Below are 25,095 nucleotides of genomic sequence, written 5' to 3'. Positions count from 1 at the left end.
CCCTCAGACCTGGCTTCGGTTGTTGGCCCTTTTGCACCCGGCTTCAATAGTTTGCACTGATTTATGTGAAACCATTTAGTGCGTTGGGGCACCTCCACTACGCAAGTGGTGGGGACCGGTGGGTCTTTTACCGGTTCCCATCTGGCCTTGTATATGGCTCTCTCTCCAGCGCAGATGGTCAGAACCAGGAACTTTACTTCCTGCTGGCCAATCCGTGCCTTCTTTGGTTTCACCTTGAAATCCCTTTTTCCTTTCTCACCCGTACTCATTCCCCAGAGACAGTGGTTTCTAAGGTCCACGAGAATCCCGTGTTCTACTAAGAAATCAGACCCAAGGATCCCTTTTCCACCCTCCATCTCCCAGTTCATCAGTACACACTCCCACGTTGTGCGGAGTGGTCCTAAATGAATGGAGAGAGGGATGGAGAATGCGCCAGCCTGTTCTTTGCCCGTGAAGCCCGACAGAATATATGGAACCCCAGTGGACAGAGGTGAGGTGGTAGGGTTAGCTGCGTGAATCACGGTGCACGATGCCCCCGTATCCATCAGATAGGTCCCTTTTACCTCCTCTACCTCCATCTCCACGAGGGGTCGTCTCCATAAATCATATCGCAGCGAACACAGGTAAATGGGCTGCGCGGGCTCCAGTCATTGGGGTGAAACGATCGGGGCTGCGGGAGCGACAGGACCTGTGGTGACTGCTACCATCCCCTGCGAGATCATAAGAGACCGCATTGCCTCTAAAATTGACTCTATCGCAGCGGGATCCATAGCTGCACCAGTTCCCTTTTCTGGGACAGGGGCTGTGGCTGGGACCTGGACTCGTGCTGGGGCGGCGGTCTGGGTTTGGGCTTGGGCTGCAGGAGATCTTCCCTTATTATCCTTCCACTGATTATTGCAGTCCCTGCGCCAATGTCCATCCTTCCCACACCCGTAGCAATTGAGCTTGGCTTGGGGAGGGCGATTCCCCTCCTGATGCCACTCCTTTTCACTTGGGGCTGTGGGTTTTGCCTCATGCACTTTTCCCTTAGAGGGAGGTGCCTCCTGACTCCGGCAATTCTTATATGCAATGGTGAGCTGTCGGAGCACTGTCTCTTCCGTGATCCCGGGACCTTGGGGGTCAAACCAAGATTTGGCTTGGGCCTGTATCTGTGGTAAGCTGTTGGCAACCAGGCAGCAGAGCCAATGAACCCGCTGGACAATGTTCATTGTGGCCCGTTCAGGCATGCCCGGACAGCTGCGCCGATACACTGGCCACAGTCTTTCTGCAAAAACCCGTGGGGGTTCTCCAGTTAGCTGCACAGTCCCTTCCACATGGAGGAACGGGTTGCCGTCATCCACTCCCATAACCTCCAGGACCTCGTCCCGGAGTTCCTCATACCCTTTCTGCCCCCTCTTACTCCCGTCTGAGAGGCACTGAAGGATTGTGCTATCCAGGCAGAATAGCAACATTTTCACCTGTTCTGGATCATCACAGTCATTGACGGCAGCTGTCTGCTCTATCTCCCTGAAATGGACTGAGGGATCTCCCTTCTCAGAGAGTTTTGGGAGGTGGCTCACCATCGCTCTGAGTTGTTGGGCACCATGGGGCAACACGATCTGTTTCAGGAGGGGTCCGTCAGCGCCATTTGTGTCGAGGGGACCGTACCTCTGGTGCCGAGTAGGACACATTGGTGCCGGCTCCGGCTTTACTACCGGGTGTTACCCTTCCTTTTCTTCTACCTTGGCTTCCTCCCCTTCTACCACCCCCCTTCGGGCCAAACCTCATTATAGCTCGGCGGTGCTGAGGGTTCAGTGGCTGGTGCCACAACTACTTCGCGTGGAATCGGTCTTTTGGATTCCTTCAGGAAGTCTATGTGACTTGCTTTTGGGCTTACGAGGCATGCCATGATTTTCTCTTCGCCAGGGCCATTCTTAGGTCTTCTAACGCCTTCTGGCAGGGGCCGTGGTCTGCGCTCTGAAACCCTTCTCAATGGCCAGCTTGTAAGCTGCCTTAACCTCTACTACTCTCTCCACCTGCGCTCTTAGCTGTTGTGCGAGGAGGGCGTTTTTCTCCCGTACTCTCGCTTCATGAAACTTTGCCTCAGTGACCTGACATTCCAGGTACTCTACTTTAGCCTGATGTTGGCTGGCCATAGTTTGGCATTCCTGATTCAGCGCAAGAAGCGCTGTGATCAGCTTTTCCCCACCCATGGCCTTTTCCTCTATTTCTGATGCCTGGGTTTTGATCTTGGCTGCCTGCACTACAACGACTCTGTCCAAAATCTGGACTTGTCTTTTGTAGCACATCAGCCACACTGCCTTCTCTGCTGACCTTTTATGTTCTTTACTCTCTGTCCACCTGACGGCTGCATCTATCAGACGCCCATCCAGTAAGAGGTCGGAAATCCACTGCTTAGTGAGATTTACCTTACCAAAAACATAATCCACTATCCTCACATCCATAACATTTCGTCCATTTAAACCTGGGTCTAATACATTGCAATCCTGCTGCCAGTGTCCTGCCACGGTCGCCATTTTCTGTAAGGGGTTTTCGATCGACGAGGTCACTCTCTCTCTCACTCTAGAGGCCTCTCTCTCTTGCACAGTAGTTCACCAAGTGGTTCGACCCACTCACCCCTTAGGTTCTATACACTGGAATTTGAGGCAGGAACTACAATGCAGAGAATGCTCTATAGACCAAGTTTAATGAAACAAAATGAAATTTTATTGCACAAAGGAACAATTGAATGTAAGCCAATAAGGTACATGGGAGGGAAAAACAAATCATAATACAGTACTAACCAACATATCTACAGGCATATTACGCTTTACAAGGTTCATCATGAAATAGGGAAGCACACGGAACATCGAGGGACAACAACTCATTGTTAATTATTCCCCAAAGTGCCCACCCCCTAAATCTAGCTAGATTAGATTATGAGGGGCCAGAAATATGCCCACCAATCCCAGTTAGAAACATAGAGGTTTTGAAGTCTGCGTTTTGGTCCTCTCAGGCGTCCTGTCTCCACGTGGTCGTTGGGCTTTAGGAGCAGCGGGCTGCTCAAGCTGATGGCTCCTTCTGTTCAGCAAGACGTGCTGACCATCATTTCGCCCACAGCTCGTTTTTCTCCGTACTCCTACACACGACGCTGTAGGGCGTTTCGTCTTCTCTTCTTCTCGTCAACTTCCTCCTCATCTTCGTCAACGGCCCGGGGTTTTTGTCGATGATCTCCCGATAACTACCCCGGGTCTCGTCTTCTTCTTCTGAGTCCAAAAAGACCTTCTTCGGACCCCCGAGCAATCTCTCGAAATGACTGGCTCTTCACAAAGCAACCAAGCTAAAAGCTGCCCAACAAGCTCCAAAAGCTAAAAGCTACTGATGGCTACCCCGGGACTCTAGTTATACTTTTTCATGGAGGCCCTTATCCCCCGCCACATCAAGGTTAGTCTTTGTTTAACTTTTGGCGGGCTTGTAGCACAGCAGGGTAGTCTTTGTTTTTAAAGTATCTTCGGGATGGCCGGTAACTGCCATCTCTGGTCTGGAACGACCCTGTATTGTCTTTAATGTCTCTCTTCGAACCTGAATCTGTTCCCCTTTGTCTGGGTAAACATTTAGATGGCCTTTATCTACAGGCCGATCTGATCGGATCTGCATCCAATCTATATGTATGGGGCTCTGTCTGGTTTCGTTTTCCCTGAAACTGCCTTCCAGAACCTACAGTGGGCTGAATCCACAAAAGCTGTCGGGACTGCAGGAACCATTTTAAAGTGTCCCAAAATCTGGTCACAGGGTCTGGCGGCCATTTTGTGTGTCCCTTTTTCTGGGCTTCTTTTAAAACAGTCTTTAAAATTAAGGCCTTTTCTGCCAATAGACCCTTATAGGACAATGTTCAATTTTGCGAATTCTACAGTTGGCGGGGCCATCACAGGTCCAAAACCCAGAGGACATCTGCCAAGAGTGTCTACGCAATCGCAGCAGGGAAGTGAGCAGCCTGCCTCTATCTCTGCTGAAGCCACAGGGGTTGCAACTCATAGAAGCACGCGTTAAAGAAAAAAGACACAATCCTAGATGCACAAGGGTATGCACATGGGGGTATGGACAAATGTTAATGTTAAGTTTATTATATTTATGACACGTTAAAATTTATTTCTTTGCACTACTTTCCCATTTTGTCCATTTTTGTCTGCTACCTGGGAAGTGGCTTTGTCACTTGAAGTGAATGGTGAGACATTACTTAACCTCAAGCACTGGGGGTTTGGGTGAGAGCAATGGATTGATCATTGTAGGGCTACGTTATGCTGTTGTTGGGGTGTCGGAACTTAGTACAGCATGTGGCAGCCATATGGGTGCATTGGAGCAAGTTAAGTGAATCTGGCCATATTGAGGCCATCCCAGGCCTCCCGAGCAGCAATGTGCACCACTGCTGGTGCCATCTCCTCCTCCTCCTCCTACTACTACTTGCCTACCGCCTGTTCCTCCTCCTCCTCCGCTCTGCGCCTTGCTCCTCCTGCAGTGCCAATCCTTGCTGCTGCGCTATGTTATGCAGCGTACAGCATACGACAATGATTCTGGAGACCCTGGCTGGTGTGTACTGAAGGGCTCCTCCAGATCTGTCAAGGCATCTGAAGCACATCTTCAGCATGCCTATTGCTTGCTCTATGACACATCTAGTGGACATGTGGCTACCATTATAATGCTCCTGGGCCACAGTACTTGGGCTCCTCAAGGGTGTCATGAGCCTTCAGTGGATAGCCCTTGTCTCCAAGCAGCCAGCTGGTAATTTTGTTTGGAGGTGCAAAAAGCTGAGGGAGGGTGAACTGACGCAGTATGAGTCATGACAGCTGCCAGGGAATCTGGCACACACATGCATGATGATCTTTTTATTGTAGCAGACGAGCTGCACATTGAGGGAGTGGAAGCCCTTGCGTTTCACAAACACTCCTGGGTGATGTGGGGGTGCCTTGATGACCACATGTGTGCAGTCGATGAAGCCCTGCACCTGTGGGAAGCCAGCCAGAGCCGCAAAGCCCAGCACCCGCTCAGCAACACTGGCTTCATCAGTGGCAAAGTTGACATAATTGGCTGACTTGTGAAACATGGCATCAGTCACCTGGGTGATGCATCTGTGGGCGGCAGCCTGCGAGATCCTGCAAATGTCTGCTGCAGATCCCTGGAAGGAGCCTGAGGTGAAGCAATGGTGACTTTGACATCCATTAGTAAGGCATGTCCACCAGGACCTGTGGACAGCAGGTCTTGTTCCAACAAGCTGCAAATGTCTGCGGCAACCTGGTGTGATAGCCTGAGCCTCCTGAAGCATTGCTGCTCAGTCATGTCCAGGAAGCTCATCCTCTACCTGAATACCCTGTGTTGGGGATATCACCTCCTGCGCAGTGCAGCCCTGTGCTGACCCCCTCTCTCCTGTGGAGCATCAGGTCGGTGAGGAGAAGGCTCTGGTGTGGTTGCTGCTGCTGGTGGTGTGGCTGGTGTGGTTGTTGGGGCTCATCTTGGTTCAAATTTGAAGTCCATGGTGAGAGAGCATAAGCGGCACCCATGCTGATATAATAGATGCCAGGTAAAGTAAAAATCAGAGGTTCAATCCTCCAATGTACTGAGAGTAACTATCAATGTTGTGAGAGTGGTTTCCGAGGTTGCAGAAATGACCTGCAAACTGCTGACAGATAAACATCTGCACTAAATGGAGTCAGCAAGAGCCTTTCTCCTAGTGAAGGAAGCAGGTGGATGGTCTGAGTATTTATGTGCTTTTCCCAGCTTTTACTTAATGAACTCACACAATGGTCACTGAGCTTCCGCCTCCACTTCACAGTCAAGGTTCCCGAGGTGCATGAATCCCGTGCTCCTGAAATTAAAGCTAAAAGCTGATGTTAAAAAGCCTCGTAAGGGTCTCTCAATGAGCAGTTAAGCACTTCAATGAGGTCACCCGCCTCTGCCGCGCTGGTCCATGACGCGCTGGGAAACGTGCCCGAGTTCAATGTGGAAGTTGGCGGGTTGACCGATGCCCTGGCAATTTCACCGACTTTTACTGCTGACCAGCCCCCAACCCGCACAATCGACAATGGGGAAATTCCGGCCATTGTCTTGTGTGCTCCCCATCACCAGTCTGGCATTCTTTTGAATAAAAAGGAATTCCACTCCCTCAATGTCCAACTTGTTTGTGACAACAGGGAATGTATCATGCAGGTCTGTGCCCGGTATCCTGGCAGCAGTCATGACTCATTCATCCTGGGTCAGTCCTCTGTGGCACCTTTATTCCAACCAGGCTGTCAGGTCACAAGCTGGCTACTGGCCGACAAGGGTTATCCTCTTTAGACATGGCTCATGGCTCCTGTCAGGCTTACGGGCACTAATTCAGAGCTGGCTTACAATGAGAGCCATGCTGCCAAAAGAAATATCACCAAGCAGACTATTGGCATACTCGAGAAACATGTCCACTGCCTGAACTATACGTGAGGAGCCCTGACTGTGTATCCAGAATTGTGGTCATCTGCTGCACGCTCTTATCACCAGCTGGGCAGCAGCAAGTGCAGGAGGATGAGAAGCAAGAGCAGCATAGAGAGGAGGAAGAGCAGCACGGAGAGGAGGAAGAGCAGCACAGAGAGGAGGATGAGCAGCATGGAGAGGAGGAAGAGCAGCACAGAGAGGAGGAAGAGCAGCACATCTTATGTTCATTAATAAAAAGACATTCTTATTATGAACACAGCTAGCTTTTGCTAGACACTTTTATTGAGCACATGTGGACTAGGTACATTATCTGTAGAGGCTTCCATCTTGACTGCTGCCTTGTGGGTAGCCTAATGCCTCATGGGTAATGTAGTCTTAATATATATACAGCTGGGTAGTGTAGTCTTATACATAAAGCTATATACAGCTCTACGGCTCCACCTAGTGTCCACTATAGAATGACATGTTATTGATCATTACATCCCCCTTTCTTTGAGGTTTAATAAAATCAATATCAATCAACTTTCAAGAAAACAATAAAGATAATATCAGTAACACTTTTGTTAGTGCTCTATAAACATAAACATTTTCAAAACAGTCAACACATTTTCAAAGCTTTACATTGTACTCAAAGATTAAGTCTATCAAACTCTTTTACTTCACGTGTGGATCTTCTCAACACAGGTAAGTCTGATGTGTCTTCATGAGATTGTTCTGGTGGTGAATGACAAGATGCAGTTGCGGCATTGTCATCAATCTACCCTTGAACAGTCTCTTGTGTTTTTAGGAGGGAACAGCGGTTCCTCCTGAGAATCTGTCCTTCCTCAGTTCTAACAGTGTATGACCTTGGTCCTACTTCCTCAAGCACTGTAGCTTTCCTGTTCCATGCATCTGGATCCTCAATCCTGACAACATCATCCCTTGTCAATGGTTTTAGAGTTTTGGATGACTTGTCATAGTATGATTTCTGTTTCAGCTTTAACAGTTGAAGTCTCTGTCTCAGTTCCTCACTTTGCTGTTCTTTTGCACAGCAGGGTAGCGTGGTACGCAACTTGCGACCCATTAGTAGTTCAGCAGGTGAAGAACCACAGTCTAAAGGTGAGGCTCGGTAGCTCAGCAGGGTGAGATAAGGATCAGACTTGCTTTCTGTCGCTTTCTTCAGTCGCTGCTTGAGAACTTGAACACCTTTCTCTGCCTTACCATTTGACTGAGCATACAAAGGACTGGATGTGATGTGCTGAAAGTCATACTGTGCTGCAAACTGTTGCCACTCCTTACAGTTGAAGCACGGACCATTGTCGCTAACGGCAATCCTGGGAATTCCATGTCTGGTGAAAATGGATTTCACATGCATTATGACACTGCTTGCTGTGGTGCTTGAGAGCAGTGCCATTTCAGGATAGTTAGAATAGTAGTCAATCACTATTAGATAGTCTTTACCATTTAAATGAAAAAGGTCCATACAAACCTTATGCCATGCTGCTGTTGGTATGTCAGCTACTATCATTGGTTCCTTTGCTTATTTGTTTTGGTGTTTCTGACATGTCTCACATTTGCCTATCATGTTCTCAATGTCCTTATTTATGCCAGGCCAATAAACAGTGTCTCTTGCCCTCCTTTTGCATTTTTCAATTCTGAGGTGTCCCTCATGAATCCTTTTGAGCATGTCTTGATGTAGAGCCTGTGGAATGACTATTCTGTTCTGTTTTCGTAATAGTCCACTTGCGACACTCAATTCTGACCTTATGTGAAAATATTTTGGACAGGAACCTTTTGGCCAACCATGATGAATGTTCTCTATTACTGTTTGTAATACTGTATCTTTTACTGTTTCTTCTGCTATTTGCTTTGATTTTGTGTCTGACACGGGCAGCGCAGCAGTGACCATACTCACATGAACATCCACTTCTTCTTCAGTAGAGCTCACATGACTCATTGTGGGTGCTCGGGATAGTGCATCTGCTAACACTATGTATTTGCCTGGTGTGTAGATCAGTTCAAAGTCATATCTTTGCAGCTTCATCATGAGTTGTTGAATCCTTGGAGACATCTCATTCAGTTTTTTTTAATGATGGCAACCAGAGGGCTGTGGTCTGTCTCAACAGTGAAGGTGGGAAGTCCATATATGTAGCCATGAAACTTTTCTAGTCCAACTACCAAGCCTGGACATTCCTTTTCAATCTGGGCGTATCGACACTCAGTATCAGTCATAGACCTGGAGGCATAGGCAACAGGCTTCCAATCTTCACGCTCTGCTTGTAGCAAGACCGCACCTAGGCCATCTTTTGATGCATCCGTTGACACTTTGATTATTTTTGTTGGGTCAAAGAAGGTGAGTACAGGTGTGGTTGTCAGCACTGTTTTGAGGTTTATCCACTCTTGTTCATGTCTTTGTGTCCATGCGAACACATTTGTTTTATATAGCAGGTCTCGCAGACAGGCTGTCTTGGCTGACAAGTTAGGAATGAACTTTCCAATGAAGTTTATCATCCCCATGATGCGTAGCACTCCTTTTTTGTCAGTGGTTCGGGGCATTTTGAGTATGGCGTTTACTTTTTCCATATCTGGCTCTATTCCTTTACCAGATAGATTGTCTCCTAGGAAAGTGACTTCCCGGATGCCAAACTGACACTTGGCTTTGTTGAGCTTCAGTCCATTCCGGTGTATGCTCTGTAGCACTTTAGTCAGTCTCTCATTGTGTTCTTTCAGTGTGGAGCCCCAGATGATGATGTCATCAACACAGACCCGAACTCCTTCCAGACCTTCAATTATGTGTTCCATCGCTCTATGAAAGATTTCAGGTGCAGATATTATCCCGAAAGGCATTCTGAGGAAACAATACCTGCCAAATGGTGTGTTGAAGGTACAGTATTTGGTGCTCTCTTCATCCAGTTTTGGTTGCCAAAATCCTTGTGAGGCATCGAGCTTTGTAAAGTATCTGGCACCTGACATTTCACTGGTGATTTCTTCTCGCTTGGGAATCTGGTACGTTTTATGTTTGCATTTAAGTCCTTTGGATCCATGCATATTCTTAGATCATTGTTCTTTTTCTTTACACATACCATGGAGTTAACCCAGTCTGTTGGCTCTTTGACTTTCCTGATGAATCCTAGTTTGGCCATTCTGTCCAGTTCATTCTTGAGCTGGTCACGCAGGGGTGCTGGAACTCTTCGTGGAGCATGTACCACTGGCTGAGCATCCTGCTTTAGCTGGATCTTGTAAGTGAATGGTAGAACTCCAAATCCTTTGAACACATCCTGGAAATTATTCACTACAGAATCCACCGAGTCATCTGGTCTGCTTATGGCACAGTTTATACGGTAGACTCTCTTGACCAGTTCTAAGTCCTCACAAGCTTTGTCACCTAGTAGAGAATCAAGTCTTTCAGCCACAACAGAAAACATGAGATGATGCACTTTGTCTTTGACTGTCACTTTAAGTCTGCATACACCTAAGCTATCTATTTTCTGTCCATTAAATTCCTTCAGTAGTACTGACTTTTTCTGTATTTTGGGCTTTGCTTTCATGTTGTTAATGTCACTCATACTGATTAAGTTTGCTTTTGCCCCAATGTCTAGTTTCAAGGTAATTAATGCTCCATTTACCTGCAGTGGGATCATCCATTTGTCCTCTTTTACTGCATTAACTTTATGTTCAGCATTGTCCATTTCTGAGGGCTGCACATTTTCTGTATCCTTTTTGATATTGTCACATGACACCATTCGTACAAAAAATGTCTCACTTAAATCAGTGTCCTCAATTACATTAACTCGTTGCCCATTCTTAGTTTTTACTTTTGAAAAGCATTGTTTGGCAAAGTGATTCTTTCCATTACACTTTGTGCACATTTTTCCAAATGCTGGGCATTGTTTTAACTGGTGTTTGTAACCACAGCGTTTACAATTAAAAATGTCATCCTCCGATTGCTTTTCATTTCTGTTCTGCCCACGTTTCTTCCCCTTGTAGGACAGAGCATCGACAGCAGCATTATCACTCATTACAATCGCATCATTATTGATTTCACTGAAAGTCTTCGCGTGCTTTCGAGCTAGCTCACTGGCTTGGCATACTTTCACTGCATTTTCCAAATTTAGTTCGGTTTCTCTCAACAGACGTTCCGTGACTTTTTTATCATGAATACCAAACACAATCTGGTCACGAATCATGGATGCTTTGAGCTCAGAGAAATTACATGCCTGTGCTTTCAGTTACAGATCAGTTATAAAGCTATCAAAAGTCTCATTTTGCTGCTGTGTCTGAGAACAGAACATGTATCTTTCATAGGTCTCATTCTTTTTGGGAGAGCAATGTGCATCAAATTTTTTTAGCACATCTTCTAATTTTTCTCTGTTCTCCTCTGGATTAAATACAAATGTATTAAATACCTCTATCGCCTGTGGGCCTGCAACCATAAGCAGCAACACTATCTTCCTTGCGTCTGGCTTCGTACCGAATCCGATGGCTGCAATGTAGAGTTCGAATTGTTGTTTAAGAGTCTGCCAATTGTAGTCGATGTTTCCTGTGAGTTTCAAACCCTCTGGTGGCTTCAAATTCTCCATGTCACTTTTCACAATTTTCAGCAGACCTTCACCATCCTGGTACCATCTTATGTTCATTAATAAATAGACATTCTTATTTTGAACACAGCTAGCTTTTGCTAGTCACTTTTATTGAGCACATGTGGACTAGGTACAGTATCTGTAGAGGCTTCCATCTTGACTGCTGCCTTGTGGGTAGCCTAGTGCCTCATGGGTAATGTAGTTTTAATATATATACTGCTGGGTAGTGTAGTCTTATACATACAGCTATATACAGCTCTATGGCTCCACCTAGTGTCCACTATAGAATGACATGTTATTGATCATTACAGCATGGAGAGGAGGAAGAGCAGCACAGAGAGGAGGATGAGCAGCACAGAGAGGAGAATGAGCAGCACAGAGAGGAGGAAGAGCAGCACGGAGAGGAGGAAGAGCAGCACAGAGAGGAGGATGAGCAGTACGGAGAGGAGGAAGAGCAGCACGGAAAGGAGGAAGAGCAGCACGGAGAGGAGGAAGAGCAGCACAGAGAGGAGGATGAGCAGCATGGAGAGGAGGAAGAGCAGCACAGAGAGGAGGAAGAGCAGCACGGAGAGGAGGAAGAGCAGCATGGAGAGGAGGAAGAGCAGCACGGAGATGAGGAAGAGCAGCACAGAGAGGAGGATGAGCAGCACAGAGAGGAGGAAGAGCAGCATGGAGAGGAGGAAGAGCAGCACGGAGAGGAGGAAGAGCAGCACGGAGAGGAGGAAGAGCAGCACAGAGAGGAGGAAGAGCAGCACAGAGAGGAGGAAGAGCAGCACGGAGAGGAAGAAGTGCAGCACAGAGAGGAGGAAGAGCAGCACGGAGAGGAAGAAGTGCAGCACAGAGAGGAGGAAGAGCAGCACGGAGAGGAAGAAGTGCAGCACAGAGAGGAGGAAGAGCAGGAGAGGCATCAACCACAATGTCAACATAACATTTGCTTTCCTAATTGCTTGCTGTACCTGCATGTAAACTTTCAGTGATTCATGTAGAAGGACACCCAGGGCTCTCTGAACACCAACATTTCCCAATCACTCGCCATTTAAAAAGATACTCTGTTTTTCTATTTTTTCTACCAAAGTGGATAACTTCACATTTCTCCACATTATATTCCATTTGCCATGTTCTTGTCCACTCACTTAGCCTGTCTTTACCCCCTTGAAGCCTCCATGCATCCTCCTCAGAACTTACATTCCCAGCCAGCTTTGCATTATCAGCAAACTTGGATATATTACATTTGCCCTCATCCAAATCATTGATGTAGATTGTGAATAGCTGAGGCCCCAAGCACTGATCCTTGTGGTACCCCACTAGTTACAGCCTCCCAACCCAAAATGATCCATTTATTCCTACTCTCCATTTTCTGTCCGTTAACCAATCCTCAATCCATGCTAGTATATTACCCCCAATCTCTTGGCGAGGAGCTCATTCAAGAGCGCTTCATGTGAACCATCTCAAATACACCAACAGTCCCACAATGCTTTTCACTACCTTAGGTAAAGAGACCAAAACTATATCCTTACTACCATCATCTGATTGCCTTCCTTCAATCCAGACTTGTGGGTCTTACTCTCATTTCACTACAAATATTAAAAGCAACACCAAATGCAGAGGGAAATAAAATCCAAAAATTCAATTCCAACTGTGTATAATATTTAGCAGCAATAATTAAGAATTACCCATGTGCAACAATTACTCTTCCCTAGCAACGGGAGGAAGAAACCTGCTGTTACAGCAAAAAAGGCCTTGCTGGAGGTGGCCCGGGAGGTCAGCAACAGGAGCATTGTGCCACTCCTGGATTCAATGCAGGAAGTGCTTTAATGACCTAACCAGGTCAGTAAAGGCACATTCACCTATATCCTGCTGTGCACACCTGCCCCCACAAACCCCCCTCAAGCCTGCTCCATCACATCACTCCTCACATCCCCTCACCTTGCAAAGAGCACTCATCCTTCTCTTTCTATGCACTTCCTCACATCCCCATCTATCCATCAACCTCTGCCACTCACCCTCATCCTGATGCAATTTCATGAACCCATCATGAAGCTTCTCCCTCTCTTGGTTTAAACTCCTACCTCTTCCAAATTCCATCTTTAGATTGGCCCTTTTAATACAGGAGTTATGATTGTGTCACACGGGTCCTCATCCCGCCCACTGCCATGCAATCAACGCCAAACCCGGATGTAAAATAATAATGAGGTGGCTGCGTTAACATGCCACAGACAGGCAGCTGAAATTCCTTTTTGGTTTCCCACCCGATATCACAACCCGTGCTCTGAATGCGCCTCCGAGTTAACATTGGGGCCATTGTTTGAGAAACTAGATAGAGACTTCACCATCACCTGGACACTTTTACTCCAAGCATCCTAGTCAAGGTAACTGATTTCCAGTTTTTACAGAAAAATGGACTATCACAAGATAATTAGAGATAAGGAAGGCCATTCAGTCCATCTTAATTTATCTGTCCAGGGAGCTCCTAGCTTCCCCTATTGTAGCATCCAATTGTTTCTTAAATGATTCTAGGGTTTGTTTCTCCACTGCTCTATCTGGAAGTTTATTTCACATGTTTATCACTCTTCATATGAAGAATTGCCTGATATCAGTCCTAAAATTACCTTTTAATAGTTTGAATCTGTGTCCCCTAGTTCTACTCTTGCAGTTTTACTTAAACTAATATTCTGAGTTGACTTTTCTTATACACTTAACAATCTTGCACAGCTCCATAAGATCACTACACAGGCACCTTCTTTCCAGGTTGAAAAGCCCAAGTCGCTTCAGTCTTTCCTCATAACTCAGACCCCTGACATCGGCGATCAGCCTCGTCACTCACCTCTGCACTGCCTCCAGTGCTTGAATGTCTCTTTTGTTTCTCGGTGACCAGAACTGGACACAGTAATCAAGGTTTAGTCTTACTGTACAGTTTAATGATTACTTCCTCTGCTTTCTATTTTACTGTATCAGCTGTGCGTTTCTGCATTTTCATAGAATCATAGAAAGTTACAGCACGGAAGGAGGCCATTTCAGCCCATTGCGTCCGCGCCGGTCAACAAAGAGCTATCCAGCCTAATCCCACTTCCCAGCTCTAGGTCCGTAGCCCTGCAAGTTACAGCATCCCAAGTGCACATCCAAGTACTTTTTAAATGTGGTTAGGGTTCCTGCCTCTACCACCCATTCAGGCAGTGAGTTCCAGACCACCACAACCCTCTGGGCGAAGAAATTTCCCCTCAAATCCCCTCTAAACCTTCCACTATTTATTTTAAATCTGTGCCCCCTGGTTTTTGACCCCTCTGCTAAGGGAAATAGGTTCTTTCTATCCACTTTATCAAGGCCCCTCATAATTTTGTACACCTCAATAAGGTCTCCCCTCAGCCTCTTCTGTACCAAACCCAGCCTATCCAGTCTTTCCTCATAGCTAAGATTCTCTACTCCTGGCAACATCCTTGTAAATCTCCTCTGTGCCCTCTCTAGTGCAATCACATCTTTCCTGTAATGTGGTGACCAGAACTGCATTCAGTACTCTAGCTGAGGCCTAACTAGTGTTTTATACAGTTGAAGCATAACCCCCCTGCTCTTGTGTTCTATGCCATGGCTAATAAAGGCAAGCATTCCGTATGCCTTCTTAACCACCTTATCACAGAATCACAGAATCACAGAAACGCCACAGTGCAGATAGAGGCCATTTCGGCCCATCGAGCCTGCACCGACACATATCCCACCCGATCCCCGTAACCCCTACGCCTGGTACCTGGCCTGCTACCTTCAGGGATCTGTGGACATGCACTCCAAATTCCCTTTGTTCCTCTACACTACTCAGTGTCCTACCATTTAATGGCCCAGTAATTCGGGTCGGTGGCTTGCCGCGCATGCAAGCCCCGTGTATGCACTTACCCGACGCACTGACATTTCACCTCCAGGGACGCCTGGAATTCGTGTTTGAAAAAGAAGAATCCCGGGCAGCGTCTGACGTCACGCCGCCCAGGAGTGCAGCCAGCGTGAAGCCTGGAGCGCGCTGTGCAAGTGAGACACGCCCCTTGAGGCCTCAGTTTAATAGGACACGCCCCCAATGTTTCTCACAAGCTGCTAAGCATTTTTACATGCAAAGCAGCATTTTAAATAGGTTTTTGGTATTTTTATGAAGCTTTTGGTAACTTTTATAAACTTTTAAAAACGTTTACATTATTTTGAAGAATCTGAAGTAGTTTTAAACAGAATTAAAGCAATTTAAAGACTTTTAAAAGCCCTAAAATAATTTTTTTTATTCCATTTATTTATTTACCAATGTCGTCGTCATACGTGTCTTCACACTGTTCCCTTTGGGGAACTGTATGAAGTGGTGGAAGGATTTATGGCCGTGATTAACACTCATCCCGTGACCGTAACCATCTTTGAACCAGCCATTAGGGTGGTTAGTCCTATGGCGGGAGGGTTTTACAGGCTCCCACAAGCTATACAAGGAGGGGGGGCCACCCACACCCATGGACGCAAATATCCCACTGGATGTCAACCCAGAATTTAGAGCCGGAGCTCCGACTCCACTTGCCGGGACTGTCTGGAGCGGGGTTCGAAACCCTACCCCGTCTGGCCCAGCGGCGGGGATCCTACCGCTACTCCAAAGGCCCAATCCGATTAGCAACGTGAAATGGCTGGAATGAGCACAATTCACGGCATTAAAAGAACTCACAATTGAACTGACGATGACCTCAGCAATCTCCTCAACGAGGTGGAGGCGCAGTGCCTGCTCATCATTGGTAATGAGAAGTCAAAGGCGCCGCAAAAAGGACAGATGATAGCTTGGTCTTTCAAGTGGCAGCATAGGGCTCCAGTCACGGGGAGGGAAAAGGCGCAGGAAACGTATGGGTGTCACCTTTTGCGCGGAGTGGGCCTTTTGCGTAGCGGTAAGCATCCCCGCCGTTGGGCCAGAAGGTGTAGGGTTTCAAACCCCACTCCAGACAGTCCCAGCAAGTGGAGTCGGAGCTCCAACTATAAATTCTGGGTGGACATCCAGCGGGATACTTGCGTCCGCGGATGTGGGTGGCCCCCCCCACTCAGATGGGTTGTGGGAGCCCGTAAAACCCTCACGCCATAGGACTAATCACCCTAATGGCTGGTATGAAGATGGTTATGGTCACGGAAGGAGTGTTAACGTGGCCAGAAATCCTTCCACCACTTCATACAGTTCCCGAAAGGGAACAGTGTGAGGATACGTACGACGATGACCTGTTGCGCAATGCACCGCCTTGGACCCTCAGTCGCAGATGCGAGGGGGCAAATCGTGCAATTGTTAAATTTTTCATTTAATTGACATGTAAAATGTTGGCCCAGTAATTCCCTTCCAAACGCGCGAGTACGGTCGGGGTACTTACGCGTCTGTCCGGAGGAAATGCCGGTTTTCAGCATGTACAGTGCATGCGGGGAAAACCGGCATTTCCTGTCCTCTGAACGAAGGGGTTCAGAGGCAGAACGCATGCGACTGTACAGGCAGCGCGTGCGCAGTAAAATTTGCCGCTTTCATTCATGCTTTCAGTGAGGTCAAGCCAATACAACTTACACATGAAAAAAGCATGAGTACAGTTGCTCCAGAGGCTGCGGTTGTTTGGGAAAGGGATTAAAGTTATTTTAAGAAATGCTGAGGTAAGTTTTAAAGTTTATTTTTGTTTTTTAAAACGGGTTTTCAGTACTGTAGGTAGAAGGATCAATTGTGGCTATGTGAATTGAATTTGCTGTGTTTATTAAATGTGAAAATGACTCCAACATTTTTAAGAAAGAAACTTTTCATCAGTAATATATTCTTTTAAGTAATTATGTATGTATGTCTGTATATATTCCTTTGCGAGTATGAATATATTCATTTACTTATGTGTATGAATGTATGTATTTAATTATGACTTTCAGAGAAAGTAACTTATTGGAAAATCATAATTAAAAACATACATTCATACACATAAGTAAAGGAATATAAAACATACATACATATACGTAAAGGAATATATGCGGACATACATACATAATTACTTATTACTGATGAAAAGTTTCTTTCTTAAAAGTGTTGGAAATGTTACATTACTCATTTTAGAACACTCATTCTCACATTCAATTTACACAGCCACAATTGCTCCTTCTACCTACCGTACTGAAAACCCATTTAAAAAAAAAAATTTAAACTTTAAAACTAACCTCAGCATTTCTTAAAATAACTTTGCTCCCTTTCCCAAACAAAAATATTGCCTTTCAGAAGCTCCACGATAAAATATATCTTCCTCCGCAGCCTTGGACCAACTATACACATGCTTTTTTCAAGTGTAACACTGAATCCATGAATGAAATCGCCGAAGTTCACTGCGCACGCGCTGCCTGTGCAGTCGCACGCGCTGTGCCTCTGAACCTCTTCGTTCAGAGGACTGGAAATGCCGGCATTCCCCGCATGCACGGTGTTTCCTGAATGCCGGCATTTCATCCGGCCAGATGCGTGAGTACCCAGACCGTACTCACGCATTTGGACCCGAATTACTGGGCCAATGTGTATTCCCTTTCCTTGTTAGCCCTCCGCAAATGCATTACCTCACACTTCTCCGGATTAAATTCCATTTGCCACTGTTCTGCCCACCTGACCAATTTATTGATATCTTCCTGCAGTCTACAGCTTCCTTCTTCAGTATCAACCACATAGCCGATTTTAGTATCATCTGCAAACTTTTTAATCATACCCCCTATATTCAAGTCTAGATCATTGATATATATACCACAAAAAGCAAGGGACCTAGTACTGAGCCCTGCGGAACCCCACTTCCAGTCATAAAAACACCCATCAACCATTACCCTCTGCTTCCTGTCTCTGAGCCAGTTTTGAATCCAACTTGACACTTTTTCTTGTATTCATCCCTGTAGCTATTTTTCCTCTTCATCTCACTTTTAAAGAAAGTACTTGCATTTATATAGTGTAGGGTTCTCAAAATTCCCACATTCCCCAAAAGTTATGGATAAAGGGACCCTGTATGGACAAGTTATTAAAAAAGGGTACCCAAAATGGCTTCTGAGACCTCGTGACCAAAACCGACAGGATTTTAAAAGCATGGCCCTGCAAAAAGGCAGGCACTGACATGAAACCTAACATGCATGGATCAGTGAAATACTTTGTAAAGCCAGATAGCTAGGTAAACACAGAATATGCATTCTTCAGCTTGGAACAGATCAAGTCAGGATGGGCCGAATCTGAAGGCCATCAACTCTTTGCATAAATAATCAGAAAAAGTGCACAGGTAGCTGCCAAGCCAGGAAAGATGATTAAGTTTCATAAATAACAAACAGCCAGGATATCAAAGCCATTAAACAAGGAGACAACCGCCCCAGAAGTCGTTAAAGTAAATGGCTATTATCATTTTAGACGAGCCCGCCAAAAGTTAAACAAAGAAATGACCTGATTTGGTGCGCAGATAAGGGGTGAAGAACCAGGTATAATTGTAGGCCCACCGGTAGTGATCGGTCTCTTATCTATTGTCGCTTGCCTCTTGCTCCGGCCTCCTGCCTCTCGCTCTCGCTTCATGCCTCGTTGCGGGCCCTCTTCTCCCTCCCCGCACCGCTCGACACCAAGGACGCCGATTACTACACTGGGGGCCAAATGTGGGAGGAGAAAGAGACCTGAATTGAAAACGCACAGGACATACGGGCCACGAACAGACGAGACGAGATGAGAAAAACGGAAAAACCGGTAAAGGCACAGAAGGGCAGCGGAAAGACGCGTTGGGGGACAAACGGCCTAGTTATAAGCTGGCGTTTGATGCTTTGACAGTAAAGCCCAATTAAGAATGAACTGGCATTCGAAGCTTGGGTAGGAGAATCTCATTAACGGTAAAAACCGCCAACCGAACCCCAACTGCAGTAATACCATCGGCGACTGCCTGAAGAAGAAGACCCATCGCGACAAAGTACTCAACTGTAGTGTATGTACCTTTAAGAGGAACTATGTTTTTGAAGCCCCTGTATACTGTAGTACCAGTAGTGACCACTCGGGTATATAAGCCTGTGTAGCGTCTTGTGTAGTTAGTTCACCTCCAGACTTTGTTCAGTAAACACTTGTTAAATCAACTCCTGTATTCCGTGTCTCCATTAACACACAGATCTAACAGTGGCAATGAGTTAGAAACGAACTTACCTGCAATTCAGCAACACCTCAAGGGGATCGATTCCTCAGACGAAGGTCGAAGCCAGAAGCAAGAAAAAATAAAAAAATAAAATAACTCGAATAAACTCTAAAACGAGGGCCAGGCTTGGTCTCCAGTCTGTGGTTTCCCCAGCTAAACGGGCTGGTGGCAGGTAGTGCACTGATCCTTCCTGGGCTGCGGCGGGCTAGAGCTCGATCGGATGGCTCTGCAATGGGGCCGGGCAGCGAGTCGGGAAGCAGAAGCAAAGAGAGAGAGAGGGTGGAGCACTCAGGGCGCGGCCGGTGCTGTGAATCAGGTCGGCGTTCGGACCGAGCAGAGGGAGGGGAAAGTTCCAGAGGGTCCGCTCCACAACGGGAATGGTTCTTCAATTACGGAGAGAATATTGAAGCGATATATAAAAAAAATAGAAATACCGCGAAAAGCTGCAGGTCGCAATGGGAACCGCGGAGAACAACGTTGGCAGCAGCAGCAGCAGCGGGAAAGCGCGGGAGGCGCCATCTTAACTCGGCGGGGAAGAAAGAAAAGCGCGGGAAGCGCCATTTTAGATTTTCAAGATGCCGAAGACTGGCAACATTACTGCTTTCGATAGTGATATAGAAGATTGGACCACATATGTGGAAAGAGTGGAGGTATATTGCAAGACGAATGAAGTAGCGGATGATAAAAAGGCATCGGTACTTCTAAATCTGATGGGTGCAAGGGCATACGGGCTGTTACGAAACTTGATCACTCCAGCCAAACCGATGGACAAGAATTTTAATGAGATTGTTGATACCTTACAGGAGCACTTAAACCCAACACCGCTGCTGATAGTGGAATGATTCAAATTCTTCAGGAGGAATCAGCACAAGAATGAAAGTAACGCTGATTGCCTCACCGAATTATGAAAGCTGTCAAAGCACTGCCAATTCGGGGCAGGACTGGCAGATTCTCTACGAGACAAATTCGTCTGCGGTCTCCTAAGCGAAGGAACACAGAAAAGACTACTTTCTGAGAAAGATTTGACACTGGACAAGGCTTTCAGTATGGCTGTATCATATGAAGCAGCAGCAAGAGGAGCTGCAGAGATACAGCAAAAGCCACAGGACTTCGGCACCCATGAAATGACACGGGGTTTCGAGAGATGTTATTGCTGCGGCAGATCCACCCATGACCAGAAGGACTGCTGGTTCAAGGACAAAGCATGCAGGCAATGCGGAAAGATGGGACACATTGCACGTGTATACAGATCTGGAAAGAAATCCGCTGACAGTAAAAAGGTCAATAAGGAAAAGTACAGAAAGGTACAAATGATGACAGACAGTAGCTCCGAAGACCAGAAGAGCGATAGCGACTCCAGAAACAAGAGACTAAGCTGTCTCAAATTACATAATGTAATTGCCAAAGAAGATTACCAGACCATTTGGGTTACCCTCACGATAGCGGGGTCCCCAGTCAAAATGGAGCTAGATACAGGATCAGCTCTGACCGTCATGAGTCGATGGGATTACGAGCGGCTATTTCCGCATATACCTTTGAAAGACACATCCATTGTCTTGAAGACATATACGGGGCAGAATATATACCCCAGAGGGAAAATAAGGGTGCCTGTTGTATACAACGGCAAGGAAATACAGAAGTTGTATTTATACCTTCTGCCAGATGGTGGTCCACCGTTGTTGGGGGACGTGAATGGATCAGAAAGATACGTTTAGACTGGCACTCCATTCAGGCACTGACGGTGATCAGTAAGAAAAAAAACAATGATGATGTCATACCTGGACGATTAAAAGAAACCTTGGCTAACGCCAAAGAAGTGTTTCAACAGGAACTAGGAACCCTGAAAGGCGCCACCGCCTCAATAAAAGTTGAAGATGCGGCAATTCCCAAGTTTTTAAGGCAAGGCCGGTGCCATACGCAATTCGTCCAGCCGTCGAGGCAGAGCTGGAGAATTTGGAAAAAGCAGGCGTGTTAGCCAAGGTAGATTGGAGCGAGTGGGCAACACCCATCGTCCCGGTCATGAAGAAAACGTTGAATAATGATAAATCTGAAGAACAGAGAAAAGTTTGCATCTGTGGGGACTTCAAGGTGACTGTAAACCCGGTTCTTCACACGGTACAGTATCCTCTTCCGAGGATGGAAGATATTTTCACCTCACTATCCGGAGGGAAACGTTTCACCAAAATTGTCTTAGCACAGGCATATCTACAGATGGAGGTTGAGGAGGCCTCTAAAAAGTATCTCACGATAAACACACACAAAGGCCTGTACCAGTACAATCGACTGGTTTTCGGAGTGGCATCAGCTCCGGCTATCTGGCAAAGAGCTATGGAGCAAGTCCTGCAAGGGATTCCGGGGACTCAATGCTACCTAGACGACATCCTTGTAACAGGAGAAAACGACAACGAGCACCTTGCCAACTTAGAGCAGGTGCTCACGAGGCTGAGAGAACGGGGCCTACGAGCAAATCGCCCCAAGTGTGAATTTTTCCAGAAACAAATATCATATTGTGGCCATGTCATTAACGAAGAAGGGTTGCATAAGTCACCTGAAAAAATTGAAGCGGTCGTAAAGGCCCCAGCGCCTGAAAATGTCTCACAATTAAGGTCGTTCCTGGGATTAGTAAATTACTATCATAAATTTTTACCAAACTTGTCGACGGTTCTGCACCCGCTTAATGCACTGCTACAAACGGGAGTAGTTTGGAAATGGAGCATAGACTGTAAACGTGCCATCCATAAATGGAAAGGCTTGATCATGTCCAGGGAAGTGTTGGCTCATTACAACCCATCACTGCCAATCAGACTGGCGTGCGATGCATCCCCTTACGGCGTGGGAGCGGTATTATCGCATAGATTCCCTGATGGCTCGGAGCGGCCGATAGCTTTTGCATCACGCTCATTGAACTCAGCTGAGCGCAACTATGCCCAGATCGACAGGGAGGCACTCAGCCTGGTGTGGGGGGTGAAGAAATTCAACCATTACCTACACGGACAAAAATTTACCTTGTTGACTGACCATCAACCCCTCGTCTCCATATTCAACCCTAAAAAGGGCGTTCCCATTATGACAGCGCAAAGGCTACAGAGGTGGTCCCTTTTCCTAGGGGCACACCAATATGACATAGAGTACAAAGGAACAAAACAGCATGGGAATGCTGACGGGTTATCGCGCCTACCGTTGCCAATGGTGGAAGAGGCGCCTACAGTGGACCCAGTGGAGATATTCCACTCGACCATAGTGGAATGTCTACCGGTGACAAATTCTACCATTGAAAATGAAACGCGAAATGACCCGACTCTCTCACGAGTCTACGATTTAACAGTGAAGGGATGGCCAGCACATGGTGAACCACTGTTGCCAGCATTCTCGCAAAGAAGAGAACAGCTGTCAGTGTGCCGAGGAACCTTGATGTGTGGATCCAGAGTGGTGATTCCACCCAAACTCAAGGATAGAGTGCTAAAGGAGCTTCACGAGGGGCATCTGGGTGGAGTGAAAATGAAGAACTTAGCCAGAGCATTTGTGTGGTGGCCAGGTATCGATGGAGACATCGAAGAAATGACCAAGAGCTGTTTAGGATGCCAGAAGGTCCAAAACGCCCCACCACAAGCCCCTCTACATCCATGGGAGTGGCCCTCATCTCCATGGCAAAGGGTACATATCGACTTTGCTGGTCCATTTATGGACTCAATGTTCTTAATCGCGGTGGATGCACACTCCAAGTGGCCGGAGGTAATAAAGATGTCCTCCACCACCACGGAAAAAACCATCACAGTCTTAAGGACCATATTTGCCAGGAATGGGCTGCCTGAACAGATCTGTTCTGATAATGGACCGCAATTTGTATCCGAAGAATTCAGGAAGTTCTTAAAATCAATGGGGTTAAGCAGTACACGTCCGCCTCATACCATCCCGCCACCAATGGATTGGCTGAAAGGTTTGTACAGACCTCCATTAACACACGGATCTATCATAACGAAGATGTTAATGGAGGAAAAGGAGGGTGTTTCGCACAAACAATTCCATCGCCGCACCCTGTGACCATGTGACGATGACAAATCCCGAAGGACAACAAGAGTGAACCTCAAAACCCACTACCAGTTAAATCCACAGGTTTCGAGTTGTGAGCATGAATTCCTGGCCCCTCGTAGCTTAATCTAGTTAGGTATTGGGGGGGTGGGATAAGGATAAGGGGATTTTTAATGTATTTGTTTCCCTCGGTGTGCCATGTGTTCCCCATTCCCATAAAAGTGTAATTGTTTATGCCTGCAATTATTCCAGTAATTCTCAGTAAGATTGTGCTATTGTGCCTTTAATAAAAATTGCTGTTTTCTTGCACCAAACCACTTGTCTACTCTATTTTCTTTATCTCTGCCTGTACATAAGTTCGGTGTCTAGAACCCAGGGGTGTGGGAGCGATTCAAACCGCTCAGAGACAGTCAGGGGCAGAGCTGACTGGGCACATGCCCCCCCCTACAGAAATGGCGACCACGGCAGGACCCCGGCAACAGGGGTGCGATACAGTAGACAATGGTTCGGAAGAGCAAACCATGATGGAGGAAAGGATTTCTGATTATGTGTTTAGTAAGGTTAATATCACGAAGAAGTGGATCACCAAACTGTTAAAGGCTGGGCATCCGTTAGATGCCGCAGCTAACTGGACAGAAGGGAAGGAGCACAAGAAATCCCTAGAGAAGGCAGTCTAGCTGATGTGCTTCTAGAAGCAGGTCCAGCTTTTGGACAGGCTTGTTACAACACAGGCAGCCGAGATAAAGGAGTCAGCCCTGTATATCCAGGACAGGACTCTAGCAGGGGAGAAGTTACTGGTAGCATTGCAGGCCCTGAATCAGGAAAGGGTACATTTAATGGGAGAACATAAGGCCAGGTTGGAATACCTACAGTGCCAGGTCACTGAAGCCAAAGGTAATGGGTTGAGGTTGCGGGAAAAGAATGCCCGCCTAGTGAGACAAGTAAGAGGGCAGGAGGAGAAAGTAAAAAAAATAAAGGCAGCTTACAAGTTAGCGAGCGAAAAGGGGTTTGAAGATGCAGATCATGGCCCCTGCAAGAAACAGAGAGAAAATCTGAGCCTGGCCTTGAGGAAGGCAAAGGGCATGGTGTGCCTCATAAGCCCGAAGGCAGACCAGGAGGATTTTACAGGGAACGAGGGGAGAACGGTTCAGACATCACTGGTAGTGCCAAGGGAAGACCCGATTGAGGAACGGGGGTCTCGCGAGCACCACCCGTAGCGCCAGGTTTTAGCGAGGTCTGGCGGCAAGGCGGGGTGGAGTCAGGGGTAGGGGCGGAGGTGGAACAACCCCCGCAAGAGAGGCAGGAACCAGGACCGATGTGCCCGGCCCGGCATCGGAGGTTCGGCCCACCCGTTAATGGCGACGACGAGGGACCCCTCCAAAACTAGTTCGTATTACCCTATAGCACCCAACAGCTTAGGGCTATGGTGAGCCATATCCCAAAGCTCTCCGAAAAAGGGGACCCCACGATCCACTTCAGGGAAGTAGAGCAGGCAGCCAGCGTCAATGACTGTGATGGTGCTGAGCAGGCCAAAATGCTGCTATTCTCCCTGGAGAGTAGGCTCCTCCAGTCCTTCTCTGATGAGTGTAAGAAAGGGCAGTGCGGGTATGAGGAGCTCAGGGATGAAGTTCTGGAGGCCATGGGGATGAATGAGGGAAGTCCTTTCCCCCATGTGGAGAAGACAGTGAAGCTCGTAGGGGAAACCCCGCAGGCCTTCGCAGACAGGTTATGGCCGGTATATAGGAGCGCCTGTCCTGGGGCACCTAATTGGGCATTCCTGAACCAGGGTCAGCTGGCCCATTGGCTCCATTGCCTGGTGGAAAACAGCTTGCCACAGGTCCGGGCCAAGGCAGAAGTCTGGTTCGACCCCAAGAATCCCCAGGCCATCGAACTTACGGTGATCAGACAGTTGACCCGAGCCTATAAGAACGGTA

This window comes from Somniosus microcephalus, chromosome 1 (genome assembly GCF_052327205.1).
Source record: "Somniosus microcephalus isolate GS21.2 chromosome 1, FLI_Smic_1.0, whole genome shotgun sequence".
In the NCBI taxonomy this organism is placed as follows: Eukaryota; Metazoa; Chordata; class Chondrichthyes; order Squaliformes; family Somniosidae; genus Somniosus; species Somniosus microcephalus.
This window is presented reverse-complemented; position numbering follows the sequence as displayed.